We start from the raw sequence: 19,868 nt of genomic DNA, 5'->3' as shown, positions 1-19,868 counted from the left end.
AATTAATCTCTTTTGTCTCCAACACTAAGTAACACTTCAGTGACATATTCAAACTACAACTAAAATTCTTTATTTCCCAGGACGCCCTGAGGTAGCAAGGCTGGTGTCTGTAGATTCAAGCTCATTTCATGGCTGGCTTCATAGCTGGGCTTTAATTATTGTCTTTCCTCCTAAAGAAGGGCAAAAATCTAAGTGAATCAGCATGACTGACACAGACTTCTTCCCCTTCCAGAAAAGCCAATTTCTTAAGAAACTGCTTATCCATGAAGCTGAGTTAAGATGAAATTCCAAGCTAAAATTTCATGAGGGAATTTCTTAGAATTTCTCCATCCAGCAAAAAAATGTTCAGTCCTATAAAGCTGTGTACATTTGTTTTTCTAGCTGAACCACTCTGTCTTGAATAATGTATTATTCTAAGAGTTGTAATTCTAATCTCACCACAATTTTCATTCACACCAACATTTACTGAGAATTTAGTATAAGTGCCAGGCACAGAACCATGTGTTTCAAGCTGGCTGAGCTAATTTAATTGCAACAATCCTGTGAGGTGTATACTATTATTGTTGCCACTTTACAACGAGAAAGCTGAAGCCCAGAAAGGTTTAATAATGTGTTCAAATTTTAACCAGTATTTAACCTTGGCAGAGTCAGGTCTCAACGTGGTTATCTGATTCCAGTGGCCTCACCTAACCATCACTGCATCCTTTCCCAGAGGGAAAAACTTTCCAAGGGACAGGACAACAACTTACTCATTGCTGCTTCTTTTCTGCCATGTCTCCTATGAAGTATAAGTTCAGGAAATATTTATTAAATTGAATTGGCTGTTACATCAAATAATCTGTTCATATGTTATGCTTTAATTTCTCTTTCAGGTAAGAGGCATAGAGTACTACATCTTGTGTACCCCCAGCCATAGTTCAGCTAATGTTTGGGGCTGTGTCTTCACAAAAAGAAGAAGACAAAACTTAGTACCATTTTCAATATAACTGACTGACCTCGTAATTATATGTTGTCAGATCTAGAAACAATTTTTTAATTTTTTTCTATATAAAGTGAAAAAAACATTGAAAACGTCTGTCCCTAATCTCTAGATTAGGATGACGGTTGATAAATAGTGCTCACCCATTTAGTTTTTAAATTATAAAACCTTTCAAAAATTCAGAAAATGACGTAAAATAATAGTCATCCATTAACGCATTAACATTTTTCAAAATTTCATTCAGTTTTCTCTTCCCCCTTCTCCCTTTCATTCTTTCTGAATAAAAAAAAAATTGGATACAGCTGAAGACTCACTTCCATTACTATTTCCTCCTCCCTTCTCTACATAATACTACAGCTCTAAGGCTGGAGAGCATTCTGATGTAGACTTTTATAACCGCGTTGCATATACAAATACCCATAACCAATAAACATTATCATTTTGTGTTCTGAGATTTTACATAAATTGTATCACACTGTACATATCCTTTTGCAACATCTTTATTCATTCCAAAATGTTTTTCAAATTTATCCATAAATTACCATTGAATACATTTTAATTAAATAAAACACAACATGGTTTTCCAGTAAGAAAAGAGGGCAACTTTATTCAGATGCATCAAAAAATATGTTCCAAAGGCTTTCTGCTTCCTCTCCGGATCTTCTCATACTTATGTAATGATCTTTTGTCTCATTATTTCTCCAGACACGGCTTTCAGGATCATGATATATTTTAATTTAGAATTTATTTTTAGCGAAGTTACATGTTAAGATGATTCAAAGAGTCAAATCCTTCCACCAGGCTTGTATACAACAGCAGTTTCCCACTCTAGACCCAAATCATTTCTGATTCCCTAGAATCAACCTCTTGAAAAGTGTTTTTTAGATGATTCTTTTTTTTCTTCCATATATCTAATTAACTTACTTATATTGCTACTTTTTGTTTTCAGCATAGGATTTATCTACTCATTGTAGAAGAAAATGATTCAGCCCAGCCCTCTTTCCTGTCCTGCCACCCCATGTCCACTGCGCACATGCGCACGCGCACACACACATACATCACATCTACCTCTTCCTCCCAATGCTATAAAACACGTTTTGTCAGATCATTACCAAATGCTTCCATTGTCATGACTATATAAATGCTCTGCATAGCCGATTTGTGCAGTACATCACACGTACTGCTTTTCTGAAGAGGATTTTGTTTTCTGATTGTTAACAGCTGTTGTTTTTTTGTGTTAATTTCTTTTGTAGGTAATTAGTTTTTTTATGTTGTTAGCTCAGACTCTCCCCTAGGTATGCAAATCCCTCTCAAGACACGCAAACCTATCAAGCATGCTATCAAGTTTATCCACATGAAATCACTTCCAAAGACACTGTCTTGCCTCCGTCCGGATCAGCAGTTCTTGAAGCTTGATGTGCAACTTTGGTCATGAGGTCTCCCTACCATGTTAACCTGGGAATTCTTTCACCCTACTCTTGTGTTGGCTCCCCTGCCTCATAGATTTCACTTTCTTGATCCTCTCCCTCTCTTTTAATGGAGCACATCAACCAACACCTTCCAGAGAAAGGGTCTATGGGGGTAATTTTGGGGACCTCAACTATCTGAAATGTCTTTGGTCTTTCATCACAATCAGTGACGATTTTACTTAGTACAAAATTCTGTGTTGAGGAATCATTTTTCCTTAGAATTTCAAAGGCATTACTCAACTTCTTTTAACTCAAAGAAACACAAAGCTGACTTGATTCCTGATCCCTTGGATAGAAATCTACCCACCTTCTCCCCTCTACCCCACCCCACTCCTCCGAAGCTTGAGATCCATCCGTACTTTAAAATTTCACGATCAAATGCCTTCATTCATGGGTCTAATTCATCACTGTCTTGGGCTCTTTGTGGGACTTTACAATCTGGAAACTCATGTCCTTCAATTCTGGGAAACTTTCTTGAATTTTTTCTTTAATGATCCACTCCCATAAACCTTCTCTCTTTCCATTGTACTTCCTAGAAGGATCTTCTAATTTCCTTTTTCCTACTTTCCAATTCTTTGTCATTTGTTTGATTTTCTGGAATTCCTCAATTCCAACTCTTAATTGAGTTCTTCCCTCTGCTATAATATTTTTCATTTCATTTCCAGGAGCTGGTTTTGTGCTCTGCCATTTTTTTTCTCTCCATCAGCTATCTCCTCTTTTCATTTTATTCATGCAATATTTTTACTTATCTCTCTGAAGTAATATGATTGCTTCTCCTGCTGTCTCTTCCAAGTAGCTATTTTCTGTAGTATCTGTGTGTGTTTCTCTTTCATGTTATATGCTTTACTGGAATATCATATGAGTCCTAACTGGTAATTTAAGTTTCAGTCATTAAAAATGCTGGATGAAACTTGTTAACAATGGTTCCCACCACAGGGTGATCTGGCTAGCATGTTTCCTGGTGGATTCTCAGTGTCAATTATCTTTGTTTCCTCCCACCTCTCTTCAGCTGATCAAAGTACCTGGAGAAGATGCTTCTAGGCTCCCACTAGTAGCGAATAGTTTTGGCCACCCATGTACTGGGAGCTAGATGAATAATGAAAGGTTTCTAAATTCAGCTGTAGACTTCCAGTTAATTCCACTGTTTTAGGTTCAGGGTTCCTGCCTTCAACTCTGCTGGGTCTAAGTCCAGAGACCTTCCCTTCCCATGACTCGGGAGCTGGATCAGGCTATGGAACTGAGCCAGGAGCTATTTCTTTGGCCAAAACTTCTTCACCTTCATGTTGGATCAAAACCAATTTGTGACTAAAGTCACAGAAGGAAGAGTAAATAAACTCAGAGCCATCCTTTGTACAGAGTTCCAGGAGCTTGTTTAAGGATTGCTTCAGCATTGGGCTAACCTCCAGAGGGTGTAATTTTTCTAACTTGCAACACTTGTAAGAACTCCTGTAGAATTCTTAGTTATTGTCTCCAGTTTCTTTTGTACTTTTTTCTCACCACAATCTCGGTAAGACATTTATTGGACACTTCCTCCATCAGTTACTCTGCTCCTAATGCTCAAGATTGAAAGGTTTTTTTCTTACTAGTATTTAGTAAAGTGTGGTTATTTTGAGCAATGTATTTTCTTTGATATGAATGTACCATTAATTAAGGGCTACACTTACTGACAATCACGACTATAACAGTTGCAGCAGTCTTGACATCATATCAACCAGCAAGGTATTTGTACTTCGTTCACTGTGACATTTTGAAGAAATTGTAGGATTTGGGCTGGAAAATGCAGGAGATTCAGCGGTGAACAAAACAGGAAATAGAGATCTCCTGGAACTTACATCTGAGTGACTTTAGCATGGTTTCTTAAGCCATTGCCATAATTGAAACACCAGACCTACAAAAAGTTTTCTGTAATATTCCCTTACAAATTTCAAGGATCCACAGCACCCATTTTTAAGGCTTAGCCTTGACATTTTCTATTTTCACCTTCTTCGTGCCTCTTTATTTTCTTATCCACCAAACATGTTAAGTAATTTTTAAAAATTCCAAAACTTGGAGGCTTGAGTTTTCCTATAGGAAGAGCTCACAGTGAGCCCAACACAATGAAGGGAATTATACTCACAGTAAGGTGTAGCATCATAAAGTTTTAGCACACTAGGGGAAAAAAGAGAACATCTTACAAGTTTCCAGACAGAAAAATACATCTGTCTCTTTATTAGCAGGACCTAGAAGACTGCCTGGCATGAAAATAAATGTCTGTAACATAAGTGAATCCCTCTCTCACTTTATTCCACAGCGTGCCAGGTCAACATACCTCCATATAGGTCCTCTGTCTCCATTATAGTACTAAGTCATTCTTAGGTTAAGTATTTGGAGCTCAGGACACATTTTTTCCCAAGAGGATGAGGTGTATAAATTGTAGCTGATTCACAAGGGAGTCCACAAACATCTCTTTAACTCTTATAAAACTAAAGCAGTATATATTGAAAACCAGAGGGAAAATATTACTAACATTGTTACAATGCTAGTTAGTAAAATGGAAGTATACATAGTAAGCATATCTATTTAAAATTTATATGTATATAAATGTATTTATCTTGAATGCTAGTATTTAAGGCAAAGCCGATTTAATGTAACTACAACTATGTCAAATCACAACACAGGTGTATTTTTCTTACCATGTAAGGTATAAAAATGACTTCTTCATTTTTTTCCCTGACCCTCACCCCATTTCTGACCTTTCATAGGAGTGGATGTGCATATTGACGTAAGGCTCAAACATGGGGTGAGACTCAGAGAAAGACTGCCTTAGGCTGGGTTCCCCAGAAGCAGACTGAAAGACAAGGATGTATGAAGGAAGTGGTCCCCAGAAAAGAAGGCAAGCGATGTGCAAGTTCAGGGGATGCCCCAGGGCGTGTGTCACAGCGCAGCAAGGGAACTCAGAGGAAATCTTAACATCTCTTTGAGGCAAAGGAGTCAGGCTGTTGGGCTCCCATACTTGTCAGTCACTGGCAAGGTTTGCCCTGGGGTGATGGAAACTCTCTGCTAATGCTTGAAAAACAGCCAGTAGCCCAAGGGAAGTCCTCCAAAGAAGAGTAGCAGATGCAAACCTTTGGAAACAAAAGTGGACTTTAGGGGGAAGGGGTGTGTGGAGATTGTCAAACGGAACTAAGAGGATCTGTGTGGAGCAGGGAAGGTTTCCTTTACAAGTTGGAAAGACACCTTCAGGGACAACTTAGAAATCTCCAAGAGTTTCAAGTGTTAAGGTGTTTGTTTTTCCAGACTATCTCGGAAGTTAGGTACCCTGCCTAGGCTTATGGGGACTCCTTCCTGTACCAAAGCACCTGTGCGTCTTAAAAATAGCTGACACAGAGCCACATTTTCTTATTCTGTATCTTTTCCCCATGAGCCCCCTTCTCCATGAGGCATATTTGTGTCAAACCACTTGGCCTCCATTACAGCCCACCTTCACCACTGGTGCTGAGCTTGGCTTGTGCACAATGCCATGTGCCCCTCATTCCATCTTCCCCTGGACCTCAGGGACAGAGGAAAGGCAAAGGAATAGGCCAACAGAAGAGCTATTCCCACACACACACACTTTTTGTTTTGCTTTGTGGTGGGGGAGGTAATTAAGTTTATTTACTTATTTGTTATTTAATGGAGGTACTGAGGATTGAACCCAGGACCTCCTGCATGCTAAGGAGCAACTCTCCAGCACTGAGCTATACCCTCTTCCCTTTATTCTTAGGCATTTAGATAAAGGTCCTCACTGAATTCATCCCACTACCCTATGAGGTCGGTCCTACTGTTATACTCATTTCATAGATATGATAACTAAGACACAGAGAATTGACGGAACTTGTCCAAGAATGTACAACTAGGAAAGAGCAGAGCCTGAATCTCACAGACAGCCAGGCTTCAGCAGCCACACTCCTAACCACTCTCCACACTGTCTCTCCTAACCATCTCCAAGATACGTGCTGTTTTTGATATTTTGCAAAAGGAGAAATTAATGTCCACAAGTTTAAACTAATTTGCCCATGTTGACAGAACCAATAAGGGGCAAAGTGAGAACCTGAACGCAGGTCAGAGGGCCCCAACTCCCATGCTCCTCTCAAAGTTACTTTCCATGAGAAGAAAGCCGGCTTTTCCCCCAGCTGACCTGGGGTGGAGGGGACGCAGAAGAGAGAACTCACTGCTTACATCTCAGGACTCACACCGAGATCCAAGAGAGTTCAAGCATTGAAAGTTAAGAAAGAAAAAACCCCTCAGGAAGAAGAGAGCGGCCTCGGTCCCTTTCTGCCTGTGGACCTTCCAAAAAGGTTAGTGCAGAACTCAACTCAAGTTCTGTGTGCACCAGGAGGTGCTCAGAACCAGAAGTTCCTGAGCTGTGAACTGCTCGGAGGGAGGTGAGCACCAGAGAGCTGAAGGGAAGACAGAGAACTTTAGGTAAAGATGAAAACGCCACAGAAAGGAAACAAAAGGCGGTGAGGAGAAGGACATGGGGTTGCGATTCTCTCTGCCACAGAACCACAGACTCTGACACCACCAAGTCCTAAGATGGACAAAACAGGTTCAGGCTGTAGCTGGTAGTTTCCTCCAACATGGATCCTGGCCCAAGGAGAGTCAGACTTGACATAACTAGTCGGCGTCGTAGGAACCCATGGCAGGATGGGGGTCAGACAGGACAGACGCCAAAGAAAAGACCACCCAGCAATTAGCAACAGCTGAAGATCCAGCCAGGCTGAAAAGTTACAGCAAAGGATGGCCCACTACGGGCACTGTCAGAGCAGGCAGGTAGCCAGACACGAGAACAGAAAGGGGAACGAAGGCCACAGGGCAGGAACTGGGCAAAAAGGAGGGGCAACGGCCAAACGCAGGAAACCATACATCGTGTAAACAACCGGGGTCCCTGGACAGAGAAAGGAAAGCAGGAACCTCTGAGATGATAAGCAGTCACACATTGGGGTAACAATTGGCCCAGAGGCTGAGAAAGAAAGGTGGTAAAAGGCAGGACTCTCCAGTGTCCGCATACAACCACTTGCTCATCATGCCCTCATTTCAATAAAATTTGCCTTGCAGATTTGAAGTACCCATCATGCACTGACACCATGAGTTTTGATCCAGACTGAAAAAGGACAAAAAACCCTCCTCCCCTCAGGAAGGTGGAATTGGGGGGGGGGGGGGAAATCTGGGAATATGACCCCAAATCCTCCTCTCCCCAGTGATTATCCTGCCCATTCATTTTCACACTCTGTGTAACCAACTTGACAAAGAAACTCAGGGCAGCCGCTCACCTGAGCCCACCCGCTCTCCCCTTAAGAGTATACTATCTATCCTTTAATAAATCCTCCCTTTACTTTTTTAACCTCCATGTCTGTCTCTGAATTCTGTCTGTGATGGGAAGAGAACCTGGTCACCACCGGCAGCAGTACCACAGGGACAGTTACAGAACCCAGGGTGGAGGGTCCAGACTGGAGTAGAGGAGGTGGAGCAGAATCCTAGTCCCCAGGGAAACAGGCTGCCAGAGGGCTTGTGCACTACTAACACTTGGAAACAGGTAATTCTGAATTGTGGAGACTGTCTTGCACATTGCAGGATGAGCAGCAGCATCCCCAGTGATGACAAACAGAGTGCCCCTAGATGTTGCCAAACGTCCCACTGGGGGGCAGAATCACTCCCAGCTGAGAGCCAGTGGGTTAGTGCAGTGACGAGGAGACCAAGCATGTGCTGAATGCTTTCTGTGTGCCAGGCCCCGTTCTCACAGCTTCACAAACATAGTCCTGTGTACCTCTACTAACACAGATATGAAGTGGCCACTATTACAATCCCTGCTTGACAGTGGGACACTGAAGGCACAGAGAGGTTGAGCAACTTGCCTCAAGTAACACAGCATGTAACTGGCAGATCTGAGATTCCAACTGGGAGGTCTACTTCCAGAGACCACACTCTTAACCTGTACATATGCTGCCCATACATATCTACTTTATAGATGAGACATCCAAGGCACAGAGAGGTTTCTCTGACTCCAGAGTCCAAGCACTAAATCATCACTCTGCTGACTCTCCAGTTCCTGTCAGGGTGAGACCAGTGGGAATATCGACTGGACTACAGATTTAGAAATTCCTATTCAAAGTGTCTAAGCACCAGCTTAGTCTGCAGTCTATGGAAAATACGGGTTAATTTCATTAGCTTCAGTGATTAGAAGAATGGGGGATAAGGGACCAAGATTCATTACACAGTCCAGGATCTGTTCGAAGTACCCATCTCTGTTCTTTTCAACTTTTTCCTCTTTTCCACTCTTTCCAACTCTCTCTCTCTCAAGCTACTGTGCCGCAATTTGATTTCCCTTTAAAAAAAAAATCTACTGTTTATCAAATAAAACAATGCACAGTCTATTTCTAATTCCTATTTTAATGAGATCACATATGTATCCTTTATAAAAGTAAAGAACATACAAATCTAGGAACAGATCATAAAAGCCTCACAATTAATAAGACTGCATTTCTATCTCTGAAAAAAAGGACAAAAATAATGTATCTAAAGTTTTGCAGACCCTTATAGCCTGCCGAAAGCCCTCAATTTCTTTTTCCCTGAATCAGTTGCCTTCAATAAGAAGAAGAATTCTGTGTCTACTTTAAATGTGAATTTCTCTAGTACGCTTCAAGCCCTTGATTTACAAAAATCTGATACCTACAAATCTTGTCGGGAAGATGTGTAAATCTGTAAAGTACTCAGGCAGACAGCAACGTAATGTTATTTGACTCAGAATGCGGTTCCTGGAGTATCGCTCGGCTCCAATCCATGAGTTTGTCTAAAAGCAGCAAAGCCACACAGGCTAGTTGGCGCCTATCAAAGAATTCCCTCGAAGTCGCACTGAAAATAACTGAAATTGCAGCTAACTCAAAGATTTCCCTCAGTGAAAAAGGTAGAAATACGACTGGAGCTATTAATTTTAACTGAAATTGCTTATTTTACTCTTGAAGGCAACTAAGGAAATGGGGAAATATAATACCCTCCGGCTGTGCCAAGTAAATAAAGCCCCCGGCTTGACGCTGGGGAAGGATGTGCATTACCAGCACTTAGGTATTTGATTACAAAAGCACTGAGAGCCAAACCATTTGATTAAAACATTTTGGGAGTTGACACAGGAAATAGAAACTGTTAGAAAGCTGCCTTTACATCTTCAACAACTGTGATTTCCAAGAACAATCATTTGGAAACATCGAGAAACTAGAAGTCAACATGGAAAACAGGACTCTGCCCTTAACCAGTGATGTTACCCTAGATCACAAACTCTCTGGACTTCTTTGTTTTTATTTGTATAATGAATGGGGTGCACTGAGCAATCCTTATGGACTTTTTTTTTTTACTAGACCTGTGTTCAAATTCTGATTTCATTGGTCTATACAGCTCTGTGACTTTGATCAAGTTGTTTAACCTCTCTGAATTCAGGTCCCTCAAATGTTACCAGTGGGCTAATAGAGCTTCTGAAAATGAAGAACAACCCTGAAATGTAAACACTGGTTCCCTTTACAGAATACACAGATCCATAAACCCTTATGTATCCATTCAAAATCAAAAACTCTAAAAACCAAAGCCTTACAAGTTCACAGGAAACTCATTTTGTCACAAAGCCCAACCAGAATTGGCCATGAGGAATTCTATAGCTTTTATTTTTCCCATTTAAGTAAATATTCATATGTTTTGCTAAAGAAATGAAGATATTTTCATTTTAGGAGGGCTGCTCTAACTCCCCAAGGAATGTTACAGAATCCATTCTATGTGTACCTTTCATGTGATCTTTCAAAAATATGGGGGAAAAACTGAATTCCAAAGCACACTGGAACCTAAAGATTTCAGATAAGAATTATAAACTTATATTATGTTATAGATTTTAATTGTTTAGCAATAAAGTATGAAGGTAACCTTAAGGATATATCTTGGTGCTGAAGAAAATGAGAAGAGTTTCAAATTTCAATTTTTCAAAACTCTATTATTTATAGATCAAAACCAAATGTTATGCATTCAATAAATAATTTGTCCTAATCAAAACATGCAGAACATTGATACATTCCATTTTGTTTTCTAGTCTGCTAATATGAAGCTTGAACACTGTCTGAATTGTTACATTCATCTCTCCCCCAGCACACACTCAGTGCAAAGGACCGTTAGAAGCAGAGCGCTACGAAGACGAGAGGGGAAAAGCACGGAAAAGTGATAATGCTACATGAGTGCTTTCTATGCCCCAGATTTCATGCAAGTCTCTTTACATTTGTATTTATAATTTAACACAAGCCCTGCCCCCGATAGCGTACAACCTGGATGAGAACAGACATGTCACTCATTTACTGAACTACTACCGTGTGTCAGGCACTGTCCAGGGACCTGGGGCCCGGATCGACAGAGGTGAGTTTACACAGAGTCCTCTGGACAAACAGAAAACAGAAAACAAACAGATAATTCTAGATAATGAAGTGCTGTGAAGAAACCAAGGTGAGGTAACGCAGTGGACACTATCTGGGCTGAAAGTGACTACAGTCTGCTCAGAGAAGGCACCTTCAGGAGGTGGCACCTGAGTGTGTGTGTGTGTGTGTGTGTGTGTGTGCGTGCGCCTATATATGTAATAACAATTAACAAAAGATTTAATATTAAGTACTGACAGAACATTAGACCTAAAAAAATTCAAAACCATAGGTATTCCCAAAGAGAAATCATTTCAGTGTGGTGGGGGCAGAGAAGTAAAAGGCAGATGGACTTCATTAAAGGGAACATTCCAATTCATAGCAGAATGCCAGCTGAGACAAGCCCCTAACCATGAATCCCAGCTCCACTGTTCTGGACACTGGGACAAGCTGCCTTCAATAGTGTTTATGGTACAGTCTCCCACATTTAGTTTTAAATTCCCATTCTGTTATTCTAGGGGTTCTCAAACTTTAGGGCACATCAGAATCACCTAAAGGGATGTTAAAATACAGAGTCCAGGGCACTAACCCTAGGTTTCTGATTCAATCAGTTGGGGTGAGGCGAGATTTTGCATTCCTAACAAGTTCCCAAGTGACGCTAATGTGTCCTGGGAACCAAGGTCGTCTTCACATCTGTGACATCCTGCCCAACATCCCAGACTGTGCAAATAAACAAAACACACAGAAACAGGATCAACCTACTCAAGGATGCATGGGGTGTTTTTGAAAACCTTGTTGCACCTTATGCATTTTTATGAAATTGCTCTCAATCCTTTGTGTATGTGCACATATACATGTACCTCTAATACTCTGAATTCCTAGTTGCCTTGTACCTATATATTTATCAAAACTAATTCTCATGACACAACATCTCATATTCTTCACTATTATTTCTTCACTATTTCTTCACATATATTCTTCATTTTTATTTGTTTGAACAAGAAGATCCAAATTTGACCAATGGCATTTTAGACTTCCAACGACTAGTGTAACTGAAGCTTGAAATGTGTAGCTTACGGCAAACACATGAAATAGCTTATTGTCCCTGAAATCCCTTTAATCAATTCCCAGTGAATCCTCAAGGTAAGATCATTCTTAATTCTCTCCAACTGAAACTTCATTCCTGGGACCTGAACAATAAGAAAGAAAGGTAACAGTGCCACCTCATTTCACTGCTGAATAAGCAACAGATCTGGCAAGCTCCCCAGTTGGCTCCTAACCCAGAAGCCTCTGCGCCAGGCGGGACTGACTGGCATCAGAGTAAAGGCTTCTGAGGAACACGGTCAGACAGGTAGCAAGCCAGGATCTTCAGTGAGACACGGTGGAGCCAGCCGTGGTCACTAAATCAGAGTTATGTCCCACTGAGGGCAGGACCACCTGCATTAGAGGTCATTCAGTCTTGTTCACTGTTTTTAAAAGGGTTCTACCCTTAAGAGAGTTTTTATTGAAACCCTCCACCTTTGGCATGAAATCACCACCTCAGGCACATCTAGACAACGACATTTCTCCCTTCCCCTCAAATCTTGTAAAGTTCTTTTGTCTTATATTTCTCTCACAGACTCTTGTCTGTTTTTTTTTAATTCTGTAATTCAGATACCACCTCTTTGCCTCTCTCATTTCACAAACAGCTCCCTGACCAGCTTATTATTCGCCTCAGGGATTGGTGCTTATCGTTAACTCATTCATGCTCTCTCCTTTTATTACTTAGCAGAACACGCATGGGGAACGAAAGTGGGGGGCTAACTTCGAGGATAGATATTAGCACTAAAAAATGGAAAGGGGAAGTTGTAGGAAGGTATAAGCCACACAGTCTGCTTACACAGTACCTCTAGTAAACAACTCAGTGTAGTAGCCAAATGCACAGCCTTTGGACTCAGACAGCATTGTGTGGTCTTGGGCAAATAACTTAACTTCTCTGAGTTTGCTTCACTTTTGCTGTCTTTAACATGGAGTAAATACTCTCTACCTTTCAGAACTATTATGAAGGTTAGGCAAAAAAATACATGGTATCCCCAGTGCAATGATGACCTGATACTATTGCTGTTTTTGTTACTGTCAATCAGGTCATTATGACACTAACATAATGAATTTGGGTACAAAACTAAATTCCTCAGTTTCTGCATTACTCCAAAAACAATAAAAAATATATATATACACACATATATATATATAAAAACAGTCCAGTTGAACTTTTCTGAGACTCTTGAGATTTAATGTTTAATGTTAACAACAAATACCCTGGGTCCACATACAATCTTGACATTCTAAACTTCACTGATTAAGCTATAAATTGATGTCACGTAGCCCTTTGAGTGGATTGGGATCATTGGCAAAATAAGATGCTTATTGGTATGAAATGTATTAAAAAGGTAAATTTATAAAGACAGAAAGCAGATCAGTGACTGCCTGGACCTAAGATTGGAGCAGGGACTGACTGCAAGTGGGCCCCAGGTAATTTGGGGCATAACAGAAATATCCTAAAACTAGACTGTGGTCATAGCTATGTAACTCTGTAAATGTACTGAAAATCATCGTGTTATATATACACATGCACAGTGGGCGAATTTGATGTTATGTAAATTATATCTCAATAAAGCTGTTAAAGATAATCTATCTTTCTCATTATATGACACATTTCAGAATAAACTAGTATTTTTATTCTTATTCTAAAGCTTTTCATTATCAGCTCATCACCAGGACTGTCATGAATTTGTCCGAGATAATTAAGATATTCCTCCACAGGCTAACAGGACTGTTATCAATTGCTTTCACCCACAATCATAATGTTTTTGAAAAGACCTCTTGAGATGCAGTATAAAAGTCATTAACAGAAAGCATTTATAGGCTAAGATTATGTTCTGCATCTGATGGCTTCTCGGCCTGGACAGCAAATATTCAAGATGGGAATGAATGGCTTTCAAACAGAAATCCATTATCAGTGCATAACTTCCACGCAGACATTTCAGGAAAGAGAAAAGGCACTTTGCTCTAAATGTTTTTGATGTGTTGAAATCAAATCATGAAAAGCAGTAGGTCTATAATAACGTACAGGACTGCAGAACAGCAGTGACCCGTCTGCATGTCCAAGCCCCCTACGTGTTACAATGAATGTTAAGAATAATATTACTACAATATCACATAAATGCATCTGCCAAGAATGACCACCAAATATCCTTCCTATCTTTAGAGCACAGACAGCATTTCCTTCAGATGCTACGACAACTATTTTCACTATGATTTCCTAACAAACTATATACATGGCACTCAGTTCAAACTTGGTCAGTCCATTCTTGACTTCTCTGTAGACCTGTAATTGCTCACTGAATGAACTAAATTGTATTATGCAATACATGCTTGCTTATGTTTGCCCTTTCCTGCCCACAGCTAGCCCACACAGAAGTCATGAAGGATTCTCAATCTTTCTGTAAGTCAGATCCAGCAAAACCAGGCTGGGTTGCAGTGCATCCATCTCTAGGACCTTGTCTTCCTAAAACTCTTTCCATCTCATACTCTTCAATTTGGTTAAGAGATGTTTGTAGCACTTTAGTAATGGAATTTGATTTAATGCAATATAAATGAAAATACAATGATAATTCCAACAGCTTATGTTCTAACGCCGTTTGTGGTACTCCACACTATGTTCTGGATCCTGTGCTGAGGGATTCACAAACATGATCTCTGATCCTGGCGTGCGTTATAATCCTCAGTCCTAATGAGGAAATGGAAGCTCAGACAGATTCAACGTTGCACACCTCGTGGGTGGCAAAGTAACAACTAAATCAGAGCCCACGCTTTATCCGTTGTGTGTGCTGTGTTCTGAGCCTCCCTGCTTGCATTTTCCATAAATGCACTGCTGAACCACAGGACTCAGTGGATTCTCAAGGCAATCTCATGAATGTACTGATGCCGCACAGAGTGTGGAAAGAATGCTGGCCTATTTACAGTGTTGTCACTTAAGAGTGATTGGATTTGGCTTGTGTCACCTCACCCCTTTGCCCTTTAATTAGCTCTTCTGTAAAATGGAAGGGCTCTGAACCCCTTGGTTCATTTAGATATTGTTAGGCATGAATGAGATCATGCATACATTCATTTTTTTCCTAGCCAATCAAGATAATGTTGTTATTAAGCCTCACTTCTACCAGATACAAGATATACAGTTGCACTAGTACATAGGTCTTCCAGGAATGCAACCTCAGACATCACAGAAGGACAAGCTCAGATATAGGGGGAAAAAAGGTTTTTTCTAGGATTGGGTGTTCCCAGGTTCCATCCTGAAGAGCTAAAAGACAATATACCAATCAACCTTTAAATATTCCCTGTTTTATCTTGGTCAATGTAGAGGTCAATGTCTAATGAAATTATACTTTATCATGAGCTTGGCTGTCTCTGTGGTCTCCTAACACTAAACTCTGTGTGGATATATGGACAGCTGAGAGTAGCAAGCTATCATCATAAAGCTGACGGGATTCTGTTAGTGAGAGTTCCAGCTGTGCCCACAAAAGAATTTAAGAATTTGATAGATTATCTTTAAGCTACTTCCATTAATTCCAGGTGCATTATTTGTCAATCAACCCATTTATTTCTTAAGCTTAACCAATTTATGAGGTTTTATGCCACAGAGCTTAAGAGGAGACATTTATTTGAGTTGTGGGACAATTATGCTTCCTTGGAAAGACAATGTAGAATCACAGATTATTCAAACCAGAAGGGGCTTTTCAAGACTATGCCGCCCCAGTTTTTCGGGTGAAAACTGAAATGCCTTCAGAGGCCAGGCAGATAATACAAACAAGGGGCATGGTGAGCTACAGACAGTATGGGCATGTCAGGGATTGCGACCAATTTGTGGAGCACAGGGAATCCCGCAAAGGCATGACAAGGCATTCAAGTTCAAAGCTTGTGAAACTCTTCTGGCCAAACCAAATATGCCTCCAAGCTCTACTGAGCTCAGTGACGTGTTTCCCAATTTCAAATTTTGAAACTTAAAAGATAAAGTATCCAAGAGCTAGGAACATGAAGAGCCTTCATTTTGTCCTTCTGGCAAAGAGTTAAGTACCTTCTGGGTACCAGCCCTGTTCTGGGCTCCAAGGATACAACATGGAGCAAAAGAGACATCGGTTTTGTTTTCATGGGATTTACCATCTTCTATGGGAAGAAGATGTCAACCAAACAATGACCAACATACAGAATTTCCAACTCTGATGGACAGGAGGAAGGAAAAGCACACAGCACCGCAAAGTCAGACACTGAGAACTGGAAACCTGCCCCTAGCCCAGGTATGCTGGGCCCAATCCATGCTGGAAGAGCTCTTGGAAAAGCAATGTCTTTTTTAGCATATATTCTAAAACCACAGATTTTCTGGTATTAAGTAATTTAGGAATGAGAAAGAGATGTATCTAGTAAAGCCCTAACTACAGTAGTTATTTAATAAATATTTGGTAAACAATTGAACAAATAAATAAATAACTAAAATTCAATCCACAGACTATGATTAGGAAAAAGAATCAGGGGGTATTTGGTAAGCTTTCTAATCATCTTCGGTTAATTTAAGATGCTAATATTTAAAGAAAAATGAATAAGGCAATAAAGCATTGGTAAATTGAGGGAATAGCTCTTTAAAAAGGGATTTGATTAAACACAGCCAAGCATAGGCCAGTAAAAATTTTTTAATCAAAACAAAAAATATGAAAGTACAAGGAAGGGAAAATTTTCTGTGTATGATACAGCAAAAAAAATGCTGGAGGCATGAGCAATTGTATTTGATAACAGCTTGAATATAGCAGAAATACAGTATTACTGTAGGAGGGACTTCCATGATACTAAGGTTTGCTAGTCTCTAAAAGAGGACATACTCGTGGCCACTGTGAGTACATGGGTACATGGCATATGAAAAATGTGAGTGTATGAAAAGTTACCAAAGAACTACATAAAAGGAACATTGTGAAAGGGAAGGGAAATAGGACTTATACTTAAAAAAGGAATTGTTGGGACAATCAGCTAAGCAACATGGCACAGAGAGAACACACATGGGCTCTGGGATAACACAGACCTGTGTGTGAGTGCTTCAGCGCACTCTTTTATTTTGAGCAAGTTGTTTAACTTCTCTGTGCCTCACTTTCTCCATCTGAAAAATTGGGATGATAATAGTACCTACTTTATCAGATGACTGTGAGAATTGAATGAGAAAGCTTATGGAGTATACAGTAAGACAAATATTTTTAGTATTAAATTATCATCATCATCATCATCACTCACTGACCAGTAAAGACAAGGCTAAAAAATAACAATCATTACCTCCACTTTATAAAAGATTTCTGTAAAGATAAGAGGAATTGTTTTCTATGTCAACAGAAAAGAAAATAGAGGAAGAAAAAAAAGTGAGTCTAGTTGGAGCAAGAAAACTTTCCCCTCTTCATGATGATGAAGCAATAGACCAAACTACAGAAAAAAGTTTGGAAATATACTAATGGGAGTCATGAAGGAAGGGGGAAATCTGCCATAGATGATTCAAAAGCTCACTAGCAAGGGCCCACCTAGATGATACTTTATAACCTCTAAGTTCTGCTAGCAGAGAATGCCACTCTTGCCAAGACAAATACATGCATACTTGAGTTGCTTTCCATCTATCACACTACAGTAACCCTTAGGAATCCAGAAGACCAAGCACTGCTCTGTGATGGTAAACAGTTCATACGGCCCAAGACCTTCAGCGGTGGTACCAAAAGGCAAGACCAGCCACCAAAGGGAAAGGATCACCTGAGAAAGGTAGCCTCCTCGGTGATGAGCAGTGTTGTGTTTCACACTTTAAAATGAAGGTTCTGGTGATGTCCTCCACTTTATTTCCCTCTCTGCACATTCTGCAGTGGGATCTTCACCAAAATATTCCAAGATTAACTCTTTCGATCTCTTCATTTCTAAGGGGATAGAAGGGAAACTCCGGCTTGCTTAAAATAATCACGAGTCTATTATAGAGAGCCTATAACTTTGGATGGGTTCTCTTCAAATATCAGAATTCTCTGAATGAGGTTCTTCTAATTATCCATAAACAGGTAAACTAACACTCACACGTGTATAATGCTTCTAAGTACTTAACTTCTCTATTTCTGGAATTTTTTCCTGTAATTATTATTATTCCAAATGCTATTGACCATACTCTTTTAGAGTCTGCCTATCAAAAAATTCAAAAAGCACATCTTTTTTTAAGCTAGGTATTTCCCACCAAAACTCAAAAAGAGAAAAAGAGGGGGAAGTGCATACCTTAATGCCTTAAGCAAAGCATCAAAAAGGTAATGGCAAGATGAATTCATGAAGTGTATAAAGATGGTGGCAAAAAGTTAATAAAAGATGCTCCATTCACAGTGGGCTTGCTATTGTATTTATCTGCCATTCCTTCTCATGAGGACGATTTCAAAGTAATAACCATTTAGTTTTATGCCATTCAGTGCGACAGTTCTTGTTTCTTTTTTTTTCAATAAGAGAGTGAAGGTCTCCATACTAAGTAATCTTAAAATATTTGAAAGGCAGAGTCAGGCAGATTACAATTTTTCATGTCATATTTTCCTTTATAAAGAACAACAAAAAGTCTGAAGTGAGATTCTGAAGACAAGAAAAATGAGTATTTCCTGGTGAAGGCTACTGCTATTGAAAAAGAAGTCACAACCAAGTTTCTTTCACAATATTCTAAAGCTTTTCAGTTCTACCACAAAAAAACACTGTTCATACAAATGTATAATGGAGTTGAATATTACATTTTAATAAAGTTAAATATTAAGTGAATGACTAGAAACTTTGAGCAATTCTTTTATTTTGCATTGTACCATATGCGATGGAGAAAAAAAAAGATTTTTCCTCTAACAATTCAGAACTGAAAAGTTCCATTAAGTAAAATCCATTTACTCAAAATAAAAAGGGATTAACTGAATGGGTCTTTCAGCCAAAAACAAAACAAAACAAAAAACTACTCTTACTTATCTGAGTGTCTGTGGGCCTACTTTTCTAAGTTTTGGTATCCTCAGACAGTTCCTAAATAAGAGGGTAGCAATTACCTAAAGTGAAGATCATGATGCACACAGCGTTCCCTGGTAGACAGTGCAGGCATCGGACACTCTAGAATTTATTCCTCTGCATCTTTCCTTTTCTGTCTCTGCCCAGTGACATAATGAGTTGCCACTACAGACTTAGCAAAATAGTACATGTCATTTTCAGATGTTTAATATTCCTCTGTGAAGGATGTGGTGACACCTGTCAAACCAGCACAAGTCTAGGAGGAGGCCAGCTTTTCTGCCTTGCCATAATATAAAATGTGGTACTCAGTCCCCAATGATTCAGGCAAAGCAAGTCTTATGAAGATGGAAGCGTGGAGCTGTGCGGGCTGGTACAGTGTGCTTGCCAGCCACCTGTAGACTCCAGAGAGCATAGTCAACCCCTCTCCAGTCCATCAGTAACAATAATTCCAGAGAGGCAAAATTTAGAATTCCCATTTTTCTTCCTTGTCATGACAACCCTTTTTCCTTTCCTCCCAGTCCTGACGTGGAAGCACTGTCAACACCATAATTTATTGACAGAGCTGGACCATTAAGATGATGTACAGTATATCCACAAAGGATATGCTTTTCCCTCACATTATCTCATTATTCCTTGGCCCAGATCTGGTGAAAGCTTGAGATTACCATAATACAATTGTTTCAGAGAATGGCCAAAGTATTTTGCTTAACTAAAGTGACACCGAATACAATTAACCAAATTAAACTGACTGGCTGATACTGTAATAATTTCATGTTCAGAGAAATACAATGCTACTCATAAAGAGCAGGTCTATGGTCTAGAAGTGAGAAAATAAAACTGATCATTAGAAGGTCAACAGCATTAGATCTACTTTTTGTCACATAAGAATAATTGAAGCTATTTACTTCTGCTTTTGCAGGGCCTAAGTACTCCACTTCTATACAGAAGTCAATGAAATTG

General features: G+C 39.7%; 1 protein-coding gene across 3 annotated transcripts in view; it reads right to left on the bottom strand.

Annotated features, from left to right (window-relative positions):
* The window catches only part of PRKG1 (protein kinase cGMP-dependent 1), a 1,107,834-nt gene that overhangs the window by 1,005,484 nt on the left and 82,482 nt on the right, over positions 1 to 19,868 (bottom strand). The window lies entirely within an intron of this gene.

This window comes from Camelus ferus, chromosome 11 (genome assembly GCF_009834535.1).
Source record: "Camelus ferus isolate YT-003-E chromosome 11, BCGSAC_Cfer_1.0, whole genome shotgun sequence".
Classification (NCBI taxonomy): domain Eukaryota; kingdom Metazoa; phylum Chordata; class Mammalia; order Artiodactyla; family Camelidae; genus Camelus; species Camelus ferus.
Note: the sequence above shows the minus strand (reverse complement) of the source record. Positions and strands in the feature narration are given on the sequence as shown.